We start from the raw sequence: 21,852 nt of genomic DNA on the forward strand, positions 1-21,852 counted from the left end.
GAACATACAAGGTTGATCGATAGTAGCAAGGCAGCTGTCTGTCTGTTCGCTGATTTATTTAGTTTATTTGAATTGGTTATGAAACCAGTTGGTGCCAAACTAATTCTGACCCCACCCTTTTCATGATGTCTGTTGCACTTCTTCAGATATAGTATTTTCTATACATGGGCATAATGGTATTTGGTGTTTTTCACAGTACACTCCTGGTGGTATATAGCACATGGAAAGGTCACCAATTCGTTTGGCCTATCAGATTTGGGGGTTACGGGGCTGGCTTATGGGAACTCGATAATTGGGGAAAAGGGAAAGTCTCATATTGTGCTTCTGTCTTGCATAGTCCTGAGAGATATAACATGATTATGCCTGGGCCCCGAAGCATGTTATCTCCCCACTGTGATTTTCACTATCCTTCTCTCACAATCCCCCCCCCCCACACACACACACACACACACACACACACACACACACACACACACACACACACACACACACACACACACACACACACACACACACACACACACACACACACACACACACACACACACACACACACAAACACACACACGCACATGCACACATGTATGCACACACTTCTAGTCATATCCCCAGTAGTCTCCCCCTCGCTTCTCCCTCCAACCCACCCAGGCTGACCTCTGGATGTTGTCGCTGCCAGAATAGAATATTCTCTTGACACCATGGGCTTTCTGTCTTTAGACTTCTCATTTGCACAAAGCCCAGTTTAGCATGTAGCACAAGATGGCCTGTGGAGTGCTGTACTGTCAGGCCTGCAGTGGACTGGCTCCTCTGACCATTTCCGAACGCATCCTTCTCGCGTTACAATATTAATTAATCAATAAATTACATGAAAAATGTCAACAATCCAAGACCCTGAGGTATTCATATATCTCTCTATGTGTGTGTGGGTATGTGTAGACTGATATAAAGTGACAGGGAGAGAGAGAGAGAGAGATGCATACTGAAACAGGGATAAAGAGTGACATGGAGATAGAGAAAAACTCAGTTGAGAGAAAGAGAGAGAGACAGAGATTGAGCAACAAAGAGAGAGAGAGAGGGGTTGCAGAGAAAAGAGCAACAAGACTGAAAAGTACAGGAAAGTGCTTTTCCCCTCGCTAATTCAGTAGCGGCTGTATGGAGCTGTCCAGGGTGCTGAAGTACTAATAACTGCTACACTACCTGCTGGGATCTGCTTCCATGGCACATATTAGAGTCATGTCCAACACCTGCTGGCCAACACTCCTTTCAGCCCTCTTTCTTAACGCTTCTATGAGAAACCTGACCATTCTGAATATACATTCAAAAGCATGTCTCAAAGGATCGGTTGGTAAGGGCGGAAGTTGTATAGAGTGTAGAAAAGAGCAGAGATGATTTGGAAAATAAGAAAGCTAAAAAATTTCCCCTATCTCCACATGTTTCTCAGCAGCTGAGATGAGGGAAGAGATCCTGTTTGGTCGGAAATTAACTGGCCCTGGTCTAAAATCCAAATTGTCTCAGAGAGCCAGGCTTCCAGTCAGCCAGAACTGATATTCTCACATCATAATTCACTCAATAATAGCAGATTGATGACTGTGCCATTTCTAACAAATTATAGCTCTTACATTTACATCACCAAAATCAAGGTTCCATAGTGCTTAAACACACATATATTTCTTAATTAAATGTTTTATTTTGGATTATTGATTTACCACACTTAAAGATGATTCGATTGTGTGCTCCTCAAACAGCCACTTCACAATTCTAATCACTTTCATCTCATGTTTCAAATAGCTTACTATTTAAGACTGTGGAGTCCTTCAACAGGTGCTTTTACCCAAAGCGACTAACAGTGAAGTCAAAACACGTGACACAGCTTGCTTAAGTCAAAAATGTCTCCAGTCGGAATGCAGACATTTGGCTTTCGAACGCAGTACCTTTTGAGTGGGAGTCAAACACCCTAGCTCCTCTACCTAAACACCCCCCCTCCGAAGAATAGCACTATTACCTGTCATTTTTGCAAATCTACGGTTAACTGTCTGGGGAAATGCTTCCCGGCAGTCCACAAAACCACGGACATTAAAACAATAAACAACACATTAGTCTGGAGACATTAGGACCAAAGTCCGCCTCCCGGGATGCTGTCTCCGGGCGGATGTCCCGAACGGCCAGGGGTCCCCGAGCAGCGGTCTCCAGCGATCTCTGCCCATCTGCCCCTGCGGCTCCACAGATACATCCCATAAAAGCGGGGGATTGTCAAGGGAATTCCGTCAGCGACAGCTATCAACGAGTCTGGAGCTGAAGGCTAAAGTATACAGGCGGTGTTGCGTCGCGGATCAAGGCTGTCATTTGACTTTCGATCGGCAGTTATCACGGCCAGACCCCGTATGTTCCATTAAAGACATGGGTTATTATTGTTCTCCGAGATTGTGTGTCATTAACATTGGCCCTGATGCGTTTGGTGTGGAGGGAAGTGTGTGACTAAGACAGCTGATGGCGACCCCATTAGTGAGTCCAGGTGACATGCATCCATTAAGGGCTATATATGGATGAGGGGGGGGGGGTTGTCTATGAGTGAGAGAGATAGTGTGTGTCTAGATGTGCAAAAGTTAGTGTGTGTGTGTGTGTGTGTGATAGTGAGATAAAAAGGTGTCATAAGTTTTCGCAAATGTGATAGAGTGAGAAAAGGTTTGTGTCCATGTGTGCGTTCAAGAGAGAGAATATGTCTGAGTGGTGTGTGTGTGTGTGTGTGTGTGAAAAACAATCCCCTTTAATGAATTTCTAACAAAGCAGTAAAGAATAATCTCATAATAGCCACTCTTAATTTATTTTCAATCGAACGCTGCTGTTATTATTGTGATTGAAATGGCACTGCTCTTCTAGGATCACATTGTTGATCAATCAACCTCGTGTGTGTGTGTGTGTGTGTGTGTGTGTGTGTGTGTGTGTGTGTGTGTGTGTGTGTGTGTGTGTGTGTGTGTGTGTGTGTGTGTGTGTGTGTGTGTGTGTGTGTGTGTGTGTGTTTTAGATTTTCGGGTTTGTTGTGTTCATTGTGAATTTTGCATAGTTTTCGTGTTTTGGAGTCTGAAAGCCTTTCATCGATGTGCACCTATTCACAGACATGATGACGTGTGAGTCTGGTTGTCTGTGTGTCTCTGTGTCTTTCTGTGTGTCTGTGTGTTTCTCTGTCTGTGTTTGCGTGGATGTATGTATTTATGAGTGCGTGTGTGTGTGTATCTGTATGTGTGCCTGCATATGTAGGTATATGTGAATGCATGTTTCTGTGTGTGTGCGCGCCTGAACATGTGTGTATGCATGTGTGATCCTGTGTGTGTTTCTCTGTGTGTGTGTGTGTGTGTGTGTGTGTGTGTGTGTGTGTGTGTTATTCCCCAAGGGATGCCTACAGGGAGATCTCGGGTAGGGGGATGCGGAGGCTCAGCAGATGAGTGCCGGGCTAGCGTCCAAGAGCATACTCCGCCGGGAAGCCTTGTTCCCCTACAGCGACGCAATACATTTGCAGAAGAAGCACGACCGTATCTCCAAGCCCTGCGTGTTCCTGTCACCTCTGGTATCCCGTCAGTAGGCGGACAGAGCCAGGGCGGCCTGCTCGGTGCATAACGTCACAATTGTTAGTCAAGGCTCTCACCTCACAGGGACGTGGCTGGGAAAATGCCGTCCTTCATTTTTTTTCCCCTTCCTTCAAGCGTCAGGGCCATGGGTGCAAAATGTACCCCGTGCTGGAGGGAGTCTCCGCAGACAGGCGCCACTGCACCGCGCCCGCTGCCTCTCAAAGATTTATTGTGCAATTGATGGAAAGCGTTGAAAGAGGCGCGCACACACGCGGGAGCTGAACTCATTCTGGAATCCGAGGGGAACGCCGAATTGGGGTTCCAGCCGCCCAGTCCTGCGTGCATGCGGAATGGAAGGTTGCTGGAATATTCTGATCGGTGGAGACGGAGACGGGGGACACCGCGGGGATGTGAACGCGGGAACGCGATTGGCAAGCCGCTACTTATTACCACATCTAGTAGCACTGGTGTTGATGTTGTCTTTGTTGTTGTTAGGGTTTTGAATCTGGGACTGAGACAGTCAGGGCTTCAACAGGCGTGGGATGATTAGGTTGTCACTCAGCATGTAGATCTGTATTACTCACCAATTGGTTAATGTCTGCCGATGTAAGAATGGATCAAAGCATTTAGTATCACCCCCTGATGATAGGAATTATAAACCCACCTTTTCGGATCCTCAACCTTCGGAATGAGAAGAAAGAAAATGATTTACTTTCTGAAAATGATTTTTCAAAAATATGTTTGTGGTGTCTTCAGAGCTATAATGAATCCAATTAATACAACCTCCGGTAGCTTCATTACCTTCAGAACACCTGACCTGACCTTTTCATCTCTCTCTGTTACCGCTAGTAGTCATTTAACACAGTTTCGGGGAGTTCAGATCCATGTCACTTGGGAGCAGGCTGGTGTGAGGGTGTCTTGCTCAAGCTAGCCTTATGGTAGGCTTTGGAGATTGTGGATGTAGCCCAGCATACACAGCAATGATAATATTTCCAGTTCATCCTTTAATATAACAGAAATAGAACGCCAACATAACATACAATACATACTCAAACACACACACACACACACACACACACACACACACACACACACACACACACACACACACACACACACACACTACTTGAAACGCGTGTCAGGTGGTCAAGAGCCCTGGGGGTCATCCTCCCTCAGGTCTCCTAATTATCCTCCCTTTTCAAGGGTCCTTAGTGCCGGCTGGATCCTCGTCTCCTCCAACAAGTGAGCGAGCGGACGGGAGGGAGGAGGCGGGAGGGGGAGAATTAGCACTGTGACAGAGCCTTGTTATCAGAGAAGCCTTCTTCAAACCAAACACAAGCTGGGACACATGGGATAGTGGTGACGTAGGAAAGCTGCTGTACAGGTACAACGGAAGAGTTTGGAGAGAGAGAGAGAGAGAGAGAGAGAGAGAGGGAGGGGGAGGGGGAGAGAGAGAGAGAGAGGGGAAAATAGCCGTTTTGATTCAACCCGATTTTACCGGCTGAAAAAACGCTTCTCACTCTCTGCTCCCTATGGCTCTCCGCCATTGAGGATGTGCTTTGTTTCCCCGCCATGGCGAGGTCCCATGGTGGAGCTATGATAACACTGTGTGTGCACATGTGATGGACAGGCCACACAGATTCCCTTGAACCAATCACTGAGGAGATGCTCTAATTGGTCCTTAATGAGCCAGGAGCGGTCTAGAATTCTCAATTGGCTCGTACAGAGGCAGGCGCAGTCGACCAGAACCGATGTTCTCACAGAGCGTTTTTACCTCACTCGCTGATGGATGGCTATGGTGCTTCTCACAAATTATACTCAAATTAGTAAGGATACTAATTCATGCCATTTCACGGTTTTCACGTTTAGCAGATGAAGCACAAAAGACAACAAATCTTGAGCATAGTGTTGAGGTTGAGGTTTTGACTCCCTGCCAAAAGCCTTCAATGTTCATTCTCAATGTCAATGTTAATTCCCAATGCCAATGAGCATGATGTCTCACAATACCTGCTACTGAATACAATTATTAGATTAATTAGTTGATAGTAATGATGAAATGTAACAAGCATTTTCCAATTTCTATAGAACTACGATCAGCCTTATTCTGCATTGCACAAAGTATCCCTTACAAACGTTTAAATATGATCCGTAGGTGGTTCCAAATGGTAAAACCTTCAGGTAGTTGACAGTTGTTAGTATACTTTCCAATTGAAGACATAAGACTTATAAAGTCTGACCACAAGAGAAAGGTTAAATGTCCTTGATATGTCTGTATTAAGAACACCTGCTTACATTCGATCCGGCGCATGGTTCTCATTCAATGTCCCCTATAACAACGTGCGTCTACAAATATTCAATACAGTGGTCGTATTTTGATTGGTTTTCTAAACTGGTCTATTTATCTGTAATGGTGGTGTTACGGTATACATTGGGTTCAATTTCAATTTTATAGCCTCAACAACCACAAATTCTTCTTAATTGAGAACTCCTGAACGTTATTGGCGAGCGAGAGGGCGAGACTTCTGAGCGTATTTCGGAGGAAGCGATATTCATTACAGATTGGCCAGTTCAGTGGCGAGAGGCAGGAAAGAGGAGAAGAATTCCGATCGGGGCAATGTTTCCATTACAATGTTTGGATATTGCTTGGTCCAATCCCTGTCAAAAAAGTCCATATTTATTCTCTGTTGGCCGTTGTTGCTGTTCTTCTTGTCACCATGTTCTCATTGTTAATACTTCAGGGACTGTTGTAACTGGCGTAAACATCACTTAGGAAGTTAGAGAACAGAAATTCTGTTGTGGTAGACCGGAATAACGTTGCAATTCACGGCCTTGTCCCAGGCATGTGTGAGTGCTTATTGTATTGCTCATGGCCGGTGTGGGGGCCACATCAGAGGTGCAAACCTAGCCTGTACGGACCAGATGGCAGATGGGGCCCTCAGTTTTGCTGACTTGGGAAAAAGTGCTCCGCCTCTTGTTCACCCTCTCCCCGGGCATTGGTGTTTACTTGCTCTGCTATAGTTGAATGAATATTTAATATTGGGGGAGGCTGTGAAATTATTTAGCGATCCCCAAATTGGATTTGACGAATGATGCGAATGAAACAGATCCACGCATTTGTCAAGTTGGCTTAATTCGTGACAACAGTGTGAATGCCGTCAAAAATGCAGTTTTGTGTCCAAATGAAAGGAAAGGAAAAACGAATGCACGACCACGCGTCTTAAATACAAAGCGCGCGTTTCTACCGTAGCCTACTTGGATGGATCAGACTTGCAGGACGGAGGTCGGTGGGAGACGCTTAGCCGGCTTCACCTTTACTGACCGTTGTAACGAGATTAACCCTCCTCCACGCGTCATGAGCGATACAGTCTCTACCAAAGAAGCACAGAGACTTGGAGACTAGAGAGAGAGAGAGAGAGAGCGAGAGAGAGAGCAAGAGAGAGCGAGCGAAAGACGGGTGGAAGGAGACTCGTTGCGTCGCGCAGTGCCTACTCTCGGCGTTCCCGGCTTTGCCATCAGCCCCACCGGAGTAAGGACGGTCGGGGAAGTAGTTCACAGCGAGCACCTCTCGTCTGCTTTTTTTTGACGTTGGGATAAAAGACACGAGAGGCGGTGGCGCGCCGCTGAGCTCCTGTGCAAGATGCTGTAGCGACGTTGCGCGCCGGGTCTCTGTTGCTTCTCGGCCACTCACGGATGGGATTTATGTACACTGGAAACCCCGACATGGTAGGACGCTGTGTTATTGTACTGTGTGAATGAAAAATATAAGTGTGTGTGTGTGTGTGTGTGTGTGTGTGTGTGTGTGTGTGTGTGTGTGTGTGTGTGTGTGTGTGTGTGTGTGTGTGTGTGTGTGTGTGTGTGTGTGTGTTGCATATGCGTTGCTTTGCGTTCTCCTTTGTTGCCTATTTTTTTTGCGCGTACTGGAGTGCTCTGCATGCGTAAACGACATGGTGACTGTTAACGCCGTTTTGAGGCGGGCTGTTTGGTGTATTCAGTGTTGTCACTGGTCTGCCGCACCAACTGTACTCACGGCCGCGAAACACTCACTAATAAATGTTGAAGTAATCCAATGGAGAGGCGCGCCGCTCGCTCCCGGCTGCCCTTAATCTGCACACCGGCGTGGAGTTTAAAACACAGGGCACTCACTGGCGTGCACAATGCATCCGGAGAGATGACACGTCCCATTATCCCGTGCAGATGCATCGTGTTAAGAGGTCGAGTTTCCATGTTTTGACGGCACTTTTTCGTAGGCCGTCCGATCTAAAAAAAAAAAAAAAACTATGGCCAGATTGAATCGGCCTACTGAACTCGCTGAGTGAAAGCGCTTTAGACAGCCGGTGTGAAGGATCACATCTAGGCGTCCTCAGCTCGACATTACTGACAGGTGAACTTTCCCGGGGTCAGTGCATGCATGCATCAGGATTCCCCTGGGAACGCGGAATTACGACCCGCTGACAGGATAGCATTAAGTGGAATTAACGTTTACAATTGAAGTTGCCGGTTTGACCGTTGTGCTGACACCACAACACTGCACATTCAAAACGACAACCGTGTTATTCTTTTTGCGAAGATGAAAATCATTGGCAATCATCATTGTGGCTTCCATCATTTGATGCAACAGCATCAGTCTTGTCAAAACGATGTGGTTAAAAACACATGCAAGGTAAAATGGCGGCCTATATTACAATTATTGAATCTACGTGTTGCATTTGTCTTCGAGGCTTATAAAGTTGGCTGGTACCTTATTTGCTGTATGGAAATCTGTTCAGTTACCAGACCTTGACAAAATTGATCCATTCATCAATTCATTCATGCACTCAACATACTTTCCCTCATTAATTTATAGATAGTCAGTCAACAATATTTAATTAATGAAATCATTAACCGATCCAATAATTTACTCATGCATGATCACATATTTGTAGCATCGTAGCATTATATGAAATTGGTATCAAGGTGTTTTTTTTGTCTCCATCGACAGAAAAAAACATTAGTCTCCTTGCAGTCAGTAGGGTGCAAACCCACGACATTATGGCATTATCGATATGGAGCTGCTGCTGGGTGAGAAATAGCACGCTGTATGACGTCAGCAGCCATTTTTTCCCGGCTCCATAGGACCACACTGCATGGATGACATTTAAACCAACACTCAAGAGGAAGTCACACTAGTTGTAGCTATCGGGTAGCACCCAATGAGCATTACTCTAGACTTGCAACCACTAATTGCTGCATGTCAAACGCTGTAAGCCGACTTCTTTTGTCTTCCAAGGTGAACATTGCATTTTTCTAAGTGATTAAATGAGTCACATTATGACCTTACTTTGGCTGACTGTCGATTTGGAGGGGCTGTAGCTTCACACTTCAAGTATCCAAGCTTCCTTGTCCACAGGTTCACATCCAAATATATGTATTTATTCCACAACCCCATTTGAATATCCCACTGGGCTCGATTTGAGGGCGGTGGTTAAGTTGTTGCACCCTCAGATGAGTACAGAGTTCAGGTTTGCAGCTAACCTGTAGCTGTTTGGGCAAGATGCCCTCTCCCCTTACTGCTCAACATTTATATGGATCCAAAATCAAACTCACTTTAACTAAAATTGTCGACTGAATAATAATATTCTGTTTCACAAAAAGTGTAGTTAATCATCAATCACCGATGTGCATTCTTAAGATATGAGGTTATTTCAGCGGAATGCGTTTTGGAGGGAGGCTGTGTGGTATTTTGCGATAAAGCTATCTATCCATAGATTGCAACATTTTTCAGATCGTTATCAGAGTATCTTTAAATTAAATGTCAATCGTTCCTAGATAAAGCATAAAATATCACAAAGCTTCCAGAACCAGTGAGCGCCCTAACAATCCCCTTCAAGACAATTCTTCATCCGTTTTGGGGAGAAGAGAAGCGAGCACAATGTCTCCAAGTCTTTTATTGTCAGAAAAAACTTTTCCGTCAGGTGTAAAAGGTTATACGGTTAGGGTTGTGAGAAGAGTAGCAATAAGCTACCAATTTGAGTCTGAGTCAGGAGTGAATGGTAGCCCGTTGGTTGGGGTGTGTTTGGTACTCCACGAGAGGAGGGCAGCAGGTAGCTGTTAAAAGCTAATTGGAACGACAATACATCCACAGTAACTCGTAGATGAGATGGCTCATTGTAGTTTCACCAAACCCGCACTTCTACGAGAATGAACTCTGGAAACACTACTCTACGTCGGTCTGAGAACAACTAATTTCAGACCGGACGAAAGCCTTGCCTCTAAGAATATACATTCAAGTCATAACTAATCATGCTCTACAATTAGATTTGGTTTGTGCCAACCGTTAGGTGGGAAGATACAATCAGCGGACATCATAACTCTATAAAGAATAATGCATTATTTATTACTTTTTACTGTCATTACAAAGTAATTAGTTACATTACAATATAACTGTCTTTGAATTGTAAGGCATTACACTACTTTTAAATTACTTTTGCATTACTTTCACCAAAATAACACGAAATATGGATTAGGTGTTCTCTATAGATAGATTATTGTGTTCAATTCAGTTCATTAGACAGCAGGAGGTGATGTGGTATGGCATAATGATTGGTGGCTCATGTTGCAATTTATTTTATAATAGAAATACTGTAACTTTAGGAATTCATATTGAAATCAATAGGGCTAGAGCCTACTACGGTAGATCACAAGGATGAAATAGAGTGGTTTACACTGAAATTTTGACTATTGGTCCTGTCTTGGGCATTTGGCTCATTTCGAATCGCCTCTGCCTGCTTCACTTGGCTGGCTATGGGTATTCACAAAACTGTCCTTAAAACAACCCTGAATGTGGTTTTCAGAAATGTGCAACCCACCGAGTGATTAGTGTTGTTCGTTGATGTTCCAAATCAAGTATCGTAGCGAAATACAGTTTCTGTCGTGTTTTATTTGGCATTTTGTAAATCCATTGATTTTGGTTGGAAGACTCATTGCTCCTTGACCGGAAACGGAAAGGCGTCAACCAGCCACCTGGACTCTGCTGCTGCCGTGATCTTCTCCTCTAGCAGTAAGTAGAAGGAACATTTGAGCAGATATTTTTCTCCTCTGCGAATCTCGTGGTGTTGGCCATTTTGTATAAAAACAAAACACAAGTTAAACGCCAAGCCATTTCCTTTGTTGGAGACATAGTTGCTTCGTTACCTGATGTGGTTTATTTTGACTATGTCACCGACATGCTGAAGAGAGCAGGTCAACTCTCTGCTATTAACCTTGGCCATGAGTGAGCATAATTGTGAAAAGTGAGTAGTATCGTTTTAATGTTCTTTTGAAGTTGCTCGGAAATAGACAACACTGCAAGCTGCAGTTTCACCATCGTGGGTTATTCTGACGACACCCATAATCGTTTTCTCATCAGACGTTATCGCACTTCGACTCGTTCTGAAAGAGATTCCCCGGGGGTGTTAATATGTGGATAAGACCGCAATTAACAAGGGAATGACTAATAACCTCTGACTAATAGTATCGTCGTCTATCACACGTTACACCCAGGCGTGCTGGTTGTTCCCCACTAAATGCAGAGAACAGCCAGATACTGTAACCTAGATTTATTTGGAGCCATTCCAAGGTGTGGGAAGGCTGGTGTAGTGGTTTGGGTGTCTGCCTCCCAGCTGAAGGAACCTCGGTTTGAACCTGGCTCATCCATAGGCATCCTTGTGAAAGATACCTCCCCCCTACCAGCTCATTAATGACATGCCTCCAAAATATGGACTCATTTGTCTTTCAAAGTGTGTGTTGAATGAACTATTATAAACAGATGAATAGAAAGTGTCATTGCCTGGGAGTTGCTAGTTGTGCGCCTTGCTGCGGGTGTGGAAATGGGATGAATTGAACTCGGTTGCATCAAATATCTGTGTCTAAAACCACGGCAGGGCATGTCACGTTTCACAGAAAAGGTGAGAAGTCGAGGAAGGAATTCCGGCAAAGGGCAATCCGGTGCCGCTGTGCTTAGATTCTGAGAATAGACGATTTTCAGCTGTCCTATATCAGGGAAGTTGTATCCATTATCTGCTTCGGTCATATTATACCTAACATAAATGATTATCTCTGGTGTCAGAACAGCACACATTAAACACTGACACACTAAAGAACGGAGCTGAACATAGAAAAAACTATTTTTCGGCTCCCTTGTTACTGTAATGTTTTTAGCTAATACGGCTATTTATATGCAGATCAGACACCTCCGGGAGACAATTTCAATCTTTTTTAGCGTGATAAGGGACTGCTGGGTAGCCATGCTTAAAATGATCCTGGACGAAGAGAGGGGAGAGGAAGCGGACGCTTTTTCGATGTGTCCTCCCTTCCTGCATCCTTTCGCTCCATCTATCCCCCTTTTTCATTCCATCCATCTTCCTTCCCTGTTACTTCTCCTACAGACCTTTGTCTTTAATTTGTCCCTTTAGCTCACTGTATTTAAATTGATAGCATGACGTACAGTACAGTATAATAATCAGGTGCAGCTGATTATTATGCACTGTACACGCGCCGGGGAAAAACAAACCATGTGATCTTATGCATTTGTGTCAATGATGAGAGGTTGCTGCGTGGGGTTCTCTCTCTTGTGTGTGAGTATTCACACAGGTGATCCACAGCAGGGCAGATAGGGGTTCTTTCGCTCAGAAACTGCAAAGGCATGAGACATTCAGGGATAGTCAATTCCTTTTTTCATCTGGAAAGCTGTGGCAGAACAAAACCATTCCTATAGGGAGCAATAGGAGAGAAAAACATCAGGGATAGGTCAGCGTGGAGCAGATGGCTGTTGACACCACCATTGATCTGGACAGTGAAGAAACAGGCTCAGCAGGGGATCATGTAATTTCAGGACATCTTTTTTCTCAGATGTCTCGATATGAAAAAAGTTTGGCGACTTGGGGAGTTGGATCATGTCCCTCGTCGTCGGGGTGGAAGAAACCTTCCCTCCGCTGTTTCTAAAATGATCGACAGGTCAATGAGGCAATGCCGCCCAACAGAGTGATGTATTTTCCTTTTGTCATTCCTGCGTTTGAAACTGCCTTCCCTACTAAATATGTAATTGCATATTTGTTAAATGTCTTCATGGAAATGTTGTCTCTCTTGCAATTGACAGTATGCTCACCTCGCCTAGTTTAATATCCACGGATTTCACTTGGAAAGAGACCAAACTTCCATCAATAATGCATTCCCTTCATATTTTTGAATATAATAACACCTCATCCGATAACTTTAATTCTTTTTTGTGTGTGTGTGTGTGTGTGTGTGTGTGTGTGTGTGTGTGTGTGTGTGTGTGTGTGTGTGTGTGTGTGTGTGTGTGTGTGTGTGTGTGTGTGTGTGTGTTTGTGTGTGTGCATACCCTCAACCTGTCAATGAAATCTAATATCTCTGCAAGAACATAACAAAACAAACCTGGGTTTACCTTTGGGATGTTCCCTGCGCAGAGGAACAGTTTACAATATGAGTCCAGCTCCCACAATCATAACGCTGGGCTTCATTGGATTCTAAATAATTGATTGGAACAAGGCCGCTCTGTTAATTTGTATTCCTTTCCTTACCTAGGTCCCATACCCATTTATATAGGATGCTTGTGTACTTCTCAAGATGGATCACATGGATGAGTAACAAAGTTTGAAATGACAAATAAATTCATGTTTCACCTTTCTGATGTAGTTGCTGCAGGCCTCTAAGGAAGAAATCAGCTATTTTTATGTATTTTTTTTACCTTTTGATGTGGAACAATGGGGAGGCAGAATAGGTTAATGTGGTCTTTACAAAAAAATATTTACAAAATGCCTTTAAGGAGAGCCAAAATTGAGTGTTTTGTTCATTTGATGTGTCAAAATGTATTGTCCAACTATGGTCTTTATATGGTCAAGCATTCAAAGATATTGAGTCAATAACCCCATCTCAGCTCCTGACTCCATATGGCACACAATAGCTGGTTCAGAGGACCTCCAAGTGCCATCTGGCTAGCGTCAACTAGTTATCAGGTGAAATATGTATACAAATGTATCTTTTACGTCAACAGCAAGCAGCCAAAGAGAGGTTTTTGAGCCCCAGACAGTGTAGCAAAGTCTTTAACCACTCCATGTCATTGCCACCTCTAATATACGTTCTTCTCTCTTAGGAAATAATGTGAAATGCTCGGTTTTGCCGGAGCAATTGCAGCGTCATTTGGTTCCGCCACTGCCCATTTTGCTATCATTGTAATCATAATCACAAATTACAGAGCAAAAAGTCTTTCACAAGGACACAAAATCATAAAGAATTACCAGCTCATAGTTTGGATGGCAATCTCAATATTTTGGTCCCAATCACATCACGTGAGTCCCCCATTTTTTTAGCAGTACAATGGTTTTGAAAACCATAAGGGATACATTTTGAGTCAACGTCAAAAGCCATTAGCCTGTACATAAGGTCAGCCGAAGACATAACCTTTCAAAGTTTATTTTCTATGTATTTCTGAATTCGGCAACTATTTTAGTTATTCTCAAATGTCTTATCCAATATTGTTCACAATTACATTTTCTGATTTTATCAGCAACAATTAGATATTCCCGTCTCAACTGTCATACCCATCCCCGTTCTGACAATATTTAATTTTTTCTTTCTAAAATGTGTAATATCACAAAGGTTACAAAATCGACTTTCTCACCAGACTTTCATACCAGACGTCCTTATCCGACTTCGTCTGACTAAGGGTCGTGAGCCCTTCAGAGAGGGGTAAAGCCAGGAAGCACCCCCCCCCCCCCCCAAGCTGCCGGTTTTCAAGTGTGTGTGTGTGTGTGTGTGTGTGTGTGTGTGCGGGCGGTCTAAGTGGTCTCCGTGCTGCCGCATTAAGGCAGGCGGGTGGTCTTGTGACACGGGACACCGCTCTCTTTTAAACGCTAGGCAGCGGTTGGGGGTGGGGGTGTGTGTGTGTGGGGGGGGGGGGGGGTGCATGACACCCCGCTTAGAGCCGGCTCAGCAAGGGGGGTTTAAAGATTTAAAATGGTGGTCATGAGATGAGTGTAGCCCAGGGATTAAAATAACCTTCTCCCCTCCACCACCCAAGCCCCAAGAACTGCACCTCTTTCACACTGAATTAGGCGATATTTTGGGCTTCAGCATGCTTCAATATCCTCTATTGCATTAACATGGCCACTACTAATATTGTGTACAGATGTGTTTTTACATACTTTTTAATTAGTTTATCTCTTTCTCATTCTGACGATTGCCCCACTGGGTTTTAGGAGGTACATCTTAGCCCATCTTCTCTCATGCTACCTGATGCTCAAAGTTAACTAACTATTCTTCAGGTTAAGTGAGTGAAATGCGCAGTGAGAATATCTGCTTCAAGTTGACTGCACCTGCCTCTTCATGAGCCAATCTTCATCTATAGCCTCTCCTAGCACATTTCTGACCAATAAGGGAATCTTTTCCATAATTGGTCCAGGGAACGAATCTTTCCTGTTAGGCATTGGTCGGCGAAATGCAACACATCTCAATGGCAGAGAAACGTAATGAGGCAGGGGACATATTTGGGCTTGTTCATTATCAAAATCTTGTTCTCTTACACTCTTTCTCTCGAAGCTTCCCTACAGCAGCTTTTATGACATGTATCTGAATTCACTTTAATTAAGTTTGCATGAAACCGCCGGCTAAATAACATGATAAACGGGTACTTTGTCATTTCGAGAAGATGGCTGGGTGCAACACTGGCACAGCTACCTGTTTAACATGACATTACAATTAATCTGAGAAGCTGTGTGGGTTAAACTCATTGCGTCGGCACCTCCTACAAAATACGTTGAAAACATAAGATGATTGAAATTGCAACATAATGACAGCAATTAGATCCATAAGCACAACAGCATCTGAACTAGGCCAAAACCCCTAATTTACTTAAAACATTTGATCAAAATACTGTAGTTAGCTAAATTAATCAAATATGTTCTTGGCAATCAGGGACATTTTTGTGTTTGAACAAACACTTCTTTCAACAGTATTTTATATATGTAGATTTGATCCAATAATTATTCCAAAGGTAGAAACTATTTCATAGAAAAAATAAATAAATTAACTTTACCGACTTCCAACAGGCATCCAGAAAATACAGCAGTCAACCATTACATTGAAATTCTAATCTACAACTTCACTTATCTTTATACTTTTGTGAGTGTTTGGTGTATCATTGACTATAATTTAACCTACTTTTATGACAGTTGTAGTGTGTAGTGTGTGGTAGCAAGTTTCTATTTTGAGTGAAGTTTATTCGCATATAAATAGATAATTTTACAAACAAGAGTCTCTTGTTCTTGGTTTTAATTAAACAGAGACTCAGTGTACGCTGAAGACTTTGAGGCTGGTCTCTTGCCGTATTTGCCAGGCAAGAGTGAATAAATTGGACAAAATATTACATTATTCTGTTACCCTTGTGTCATGTTTTCTTAATGTTTTGCTCCTTGGGCCTAGTAAAAAAATAAATAAAATATCATAATAATTCACACAATAACATGGGTAGAATCAATTGTGCTCAAGGAGCACCAGTTAATATGAACCGTGAATAGTCACTTGACCAGAAAGTGAGGAATGTATTAATTCCATTGTTCTCCACCTCCTCCTGAAATTAAGACATCACCTACCGCGTAGGCAAGAGTTCTTGTTGAAAGGTCACAGAAAAAATAACTAAGTCATAGAAAAAAAAAACCCTCATTTTAATCGTTATTAATTTCTGATTCTGGCTTGTAGTCAAGGAAACTACCCACTCCCCTGCAACCGAGGGGTCAGTGTTGTCCCTTATGTAAATGCCATTGTGACCCGGGCTGGAATGGAATATGTTTTCCTCTTCCCAGTGCTATAATAGTGTCGTCATGTGGTTATCGCTCCGAAATGCTCAGCCCATGCTCTCGATGGTTGTCCCTCTAGTTAAATGCTCTGCTAGCGGGGGTAAGGGGGATAAGGCTCTGTCACTATGTGAAGGGGCCTTTGTAGCCTTAGCTAAGAGCTATTCATTTGAGTTAATAATGAGCGATTAAACCTTGCAGTAGACCATAAAGAGCCATTCATTCTCCTTGCCTTCATCGTTATTAGCTTTCTTAAGCCTCCTGATACACATCTCCATTGACCACTCTTGCTATTTGTTCAGCCCTAACTCCCTCCAGTCCAATGTAACCTTTACGCCACACAAAAGAGTACAGAAGTTGACTATACCGGAGATGTTTCTTTGCCGTTTGGTATATGTATGTCTGTTGTTTTTGTTTCAGTCATAGGTGTGTGTGTGTGTGTGTGTGTGTGTGTGTGTGTGTGTGTGTGTGTGTGTGTGTGTGTGTGTGTGTGTGTGTGTGTGTGTGTGTGTGTGTGTGTGGTGCATGTGGGTTTTTCTGTCTTTATGTGTTTATCTGGCGTGTGTGTGTGTGTTGTGTGTTTCTTTAATTTGTGTTTGTTTCGGTGTTTGGGTCTTTGTGTGTGCTTTTTGTGACTGTATGTTTCTGCGTGTTGCTTTGTGCCCTGCCCCATCTGTGTGTGTGTGTGTGTGTGTGTGTGTGTGTATGTCTTGGTTTGTGTCTGTGTTTGTCTGTGTGGGTTTGTGTGTCTCTATGTGTTTATGTGGTTTGTGCCTGCTTGTGTTTGGCATCTATTTGTGTGAGTGTGTTTGTCTCTAAATGGGTGTTGTTTGTGTTTCTGTGTGTTTGCTGTGTGCCCTGTGTATACCTGCATGTGTTTGTTTTGAATCTGTGTCTGTGTGTGCGTGCGTGCGTGCATGTTCAATGGCTTTGTGCGTCATGTAATTCAATGAGGTTTCAGCTTGGTTACATTTACAACGAGGGAGGCGTTACACACACCGCCCTGAGGTCTCAGGGTATCTCCTTACCGCCACACCAGGGTTGTTCTGAAGTTCAGGCTCTCGTCTCCGAGGGCAAGATCGACTTTCCCTGTTGTTCACCACGTTGTTCACCTGTCGTCCGTCTTCTGACTCGTGCTGTAAAGTGTCCCGTTAGCCAGATTATGAATTGGATTGCCATGAAACAAACGTAACGTTTGATTAGTTAACAAAGTGCCATCTATCCATCTAGTCTAGCGTGTGCAGCCTTGAAAATCACTCGCCGTTCAGACAAAGCACAATTGATTGGAAGCTTTGTCCAGAACATAATGAAAATGAAGAAAAACTCAAACGCAATTACGCAGCACGTCAAATCAAATGAACTTATATCAACATGAATAATTGTCTTTCGCCGACAGTAACAGCAAGTGTTTGTATAAGTGCTCGGTGTTTCGAAAAACTATTAAGAAAACTAATTAAGCCTCACTCGAAGTCCCTGTTGATTAAAGATAGTTTTACCAACAGACAAATCATCCCCTTTCCTAGCTGCTGTAAAACTAATTGCATGACCGCTCACTGAGCACCCCGAGTGCCGTGTAGGTAACCGAGCGTATGTTTTCCAGACGTCCATGTCTCTCCCCTACTGTCAGAGCTGGTAATGATATTTTGATTGCCTGCCTGAGCTAACTTCAGCCATCAGATCTGCGGTCACGCCATAAGAAAGGTCTTTGAAGATAAACTGCCCTGTAAAGATTAGATTCCTCTGTTGTATTGACAGCCCGACTGGCAGTTTGTGTGTGTGTGTGTGTGTGTGTGTGTGTGTGTGTGTGTGTGTGTGTGTGTGCATGTGTGCGTGTGTGTGTGTGTGTCATATTGTGGTTACCAGCAAAACAAAAAAAAAGCTGCTGAAATGATGGAAAGAACGTTTTAGTTACTAATCTTAAAATGTGTGTCGCCAAAGTAATGATTTTCCAACACACCTCCGTGTCCCAATATAACTGCCGTACATTATTATTTTAAACAGGGATTGTTGTTGTTGCTGCTTCTCTTGTTGTGGTGGTCGGTAGAAGGAGATTGCTTCCACTAGCTAACAATGCGTAGTCATCCTCTTCCAAAAAGGTAGGGCTGGGGGCGTCTGAACGCCTCATCTGCGGGATGTGACGTGCCCGATGGTGGTGCTGGGTGTCTTCCATCTGATCAGTCATATCAGCGGTGTCAGGCACCGCACTCTCAAACCCTCATCATTCACCTGAGGGGCGTGGATTGCCTGCGGCCACAAAAAAATTGCAATTTACAGCTGTTTTCGTCAAATCGATGACTGTGCAGTTTTCCCCTCCCTCGTCTGCCTGTGCTGCACGCCTCCATGCTGCTCGGCTAATGGGAGAGTCAGGGCCGCTGAGGAACGCCTCGCCCCGCCATCTGTATAGGAAGCGGCGCTCTGATTAACAAGGCGTAGCCCATCGCAGACGTGACTTATCCCGGCGAGCGTGGCAAAGGTGTCGAAAAAAGGTGGATCGGATACATGCTTAATGACAGCCGAGTGAAGCAGGATCTGAAAGCAGCCGCCTGTATGATTAGGTGTGTGTCTGTGTATTTGGGTTTGAATCAATGCTGGTTGATGGAGACGTAGTCTTAGTTGTGGAAGCGATTAAAATAATTATTAACCTCTCTGGCAATTCAGAAAATACTGGCGTTCTCAATAGAGCAATGATTTGCAAGAGTGCCTTTTTATATTTATACTATGTATATTAATGCAGATTTTTTGGGATGCATTTTTCTTACTTGTAGGCCAACTTCTGCTGTGGCGCCCAACATTCCCCATCTGAGATTAATAAAGAACATCTTATCTATTTGGAGGAGGAAAAAGGGGAATTTTGAATGTGGTGTCACTGATTCATCTGAACTGCTCGCTATACTGTTAGTTATGTTTGAATAAAGCCCCTGAAGGGGAAATATTTCCCAAGTGTGACAGAGACGTTGTGACAATTGCTGTCGTCTGTAAATCGGATTATGTCAGAGAAGTGAAGCCTGGGCTACTCCATTGTGCTCCGCCACAATGGCTAAGCGTGTGTGCGTTTAATAGCCGCTGATATCAGGCCGTCTGACTGTATCTTATTTCAGGGCGGCCAGTTCCTTAGGCAAGCATCTTGCCCACGGTTGATGACACAATGCTCTGGGAAGGGAGAGAAGTATCAGGCCTCGTGATGTGTTTTGGTTTTCACTCCAAAATTTGAAGTGCTGAATTTAAATTCCATATTTTTTTTCTCTCCTTGTTGACTACTTCCCCTCGAAACCATCAAAGACTTAGGAACGAGGGGAGAGGGAGGACTTCCAAGTCAATGTTTTCATAAAACGCAGTCGGCGTTGAATTGCTATAGCGCCATCTGTCTATGTGGGAACCCCCGCTGTACACCACCGCCAGATAGGCCAACCCAGAAGCCAACTCTGAGCTGCACTAATACCGCTTGTAAAGACTTGTTCTACTTTCCTTATGTCTTTTGAACACATTCAGAGAGAGAGAGAGAGAGAGAGAGAGAGAGAGAGAGAGAGAGAGAGAGAGAGAGAGAGAGAGAGAGAGAGAGAGAGAGAGAGAGAGAGAGAGAGAGAGAGAGAGAGAGAGAGAGAGAGAGGCTGATGGGGAGACAATTGATTGGAGGAACACAGAGCGAGGGGGAGAAAAAGAGAGACACAGACGGAAAGAGAGACTGTGTTATTTTCGCAGAGCAAACCCCCTGCACTCGGAGGATAACGCCCTGCATTTTCCTCCTCCATGTAATCCATAACTGTGATTGCTTCAGCCTCACTCTTGTCTCCCACCTCCTCACCCACCTCCTCCAGCCTTACCCCTAAGATCTGTCACTCTCTCTCTGGTCCTCCGCCAACAGTTTGATTTGCTGCTGTCTTTTCGTTTTTTCTCTTTTTAACTGTCCCAATATTTTGTCCGCTTGGTTCAAGGGGATGTCTGAGTAAAGATATAAACAGTGGGAGATGGCTCTATTCTGTAGCGACCCAGCTTCTGTGTCTCTCCAAAGAGGTGGATATGGGGAGCCTGTACATGCGTCTCATTTCACCACTAACTGCTGCTTGGCCAGGTCAGACTGGGACCCCACTGTCTCTCCCCTGAACTCAGATTTTAAACCTGCTTTGGTAAAGGTCTCTGTTGCAGTTGCTGGTAGCAGAGAGAATTTAAACTTCAACATGAAATGGTTTAGTGCAAAACAAACCACAAATGAACCTGAGCGAACCCCTCCTTTTTTTTGGGCTTTCGCTTTTAGTATGTTTTCCCCAAATAATACCAAACCAATATTAACCAGTTATGAATCTCTAAGAACAATCTCTAACAGAAAAACAAACCAGAATTTCTTTTGGTATCCCGTTGAGCCACAGGCAGCCATAAGACGTTCAGCCGGTATCATTTGATGCCCTTTATTTATTTATTTACTTTCTTTGTTGAACAACTGATCAACCCACTGGCTTACATCAGGCTTCCTGTCCAATTGCATTTAGACGGAAAATCACTGCCAGACGCTGCAAAACCAGCCTGCCTATTCCCCGGTGTCAGTGAGGTTGTAGGAAACGGCGGCGCACAGAAAATGACTCCTCTCTTCGGGGGCTTGGAAATCTTTTTTTCTTATATTTCTCCTCCTTCTTTTTCTCCTTCTTCTATTTTCTTCCTCCGTCTCTACCAAATGTGAAACACATCAAAGAGTCCCCCCCCCCCCCCCCCCCCCTCCCCCCCACTTCAGTCCTCTCACGATAGATAGGTGTAAAAACGTGGCAAATTATATATGCTTCAACGTTGGGGGTGGGGGGGATGCGAGACGTGTGAGTCGGAGAATAGACGAAGAAGCTGCGTGAAATCTCCCTGTGGTGCGCCGTTAGAAGCTGAGAAGACAGCTGTGGACCTCTTGCTTTTGGTGTGTCCGGGTTCCACCCTCTTAAGTGCTACAGTGGTACCGGTTGCTAGGTGCTGCTCTATTTTTGCTCTGTGTGCGGGGAGGATATTACAGTACAATATGTTGGCCACTTAGGATATTGTCTTCCTCAGCGAGGGAGAGGGACTGTGTGTGTGTGAGAGAGAGGGAAAAACGATTTGTATTCATATGTCGGACACTGTGTCCTGTGTTTCGCGTCAAAGGAGAGAGAGCTGGGGGAAGACGAAGAAAACAGCTTATGGAGACAAGTTTAAGTCCTCTCCAAATCATAGCTTTCGCGAGTGCTGATTATTGCAGGAGTTCCCCATATGCTGATTCTGTCCTGCGCGCCGCATATGATGGTGTTGATGCGGGTGGCTGGGTCCTCCACGTTCCCTTAACATATGCTCGGGGCAGATGATCTCCCAGCTTATCACCTTGCGAAGCCACTCTGCAATGGGGAGCCGTGACACTGAATCACTCAGGCAGAGGCAGAGGAGACGGAAGGCGCTTCCCTTTCCTTACGCTTACTTTAAATTGCCTCACACCGTCTTAGGAACTATCCGGAGAAAAA

The 21,852-nt window shown here is 44.2% G+C and overlaps 1 protein-coding gene across 1 annotated transcript in view; it reads left to right on the forward strand.

Moving 5' to 3' along the window:
- LOC115560230 (protocadherin-15-like) overlaps positions 1 to 21,852 on the forward strand; it is a 225,899-nt gene that overhangs the window by 29,905 nt on the left and 174,142 nt on the right.

Source organism: Gadus morhua, chromosome 15 (genome assembly GCF_902167405.1).
Source record: "Gadus morhua chromosome 15, gadMor3.0, whole genome shotgun sequence".
Lineage (NCBI taxonomy): Eukaryota > Metazoa > Chordata > Actinopteri > Gadiformes > Gadidae > Gadus > Gadus morhua.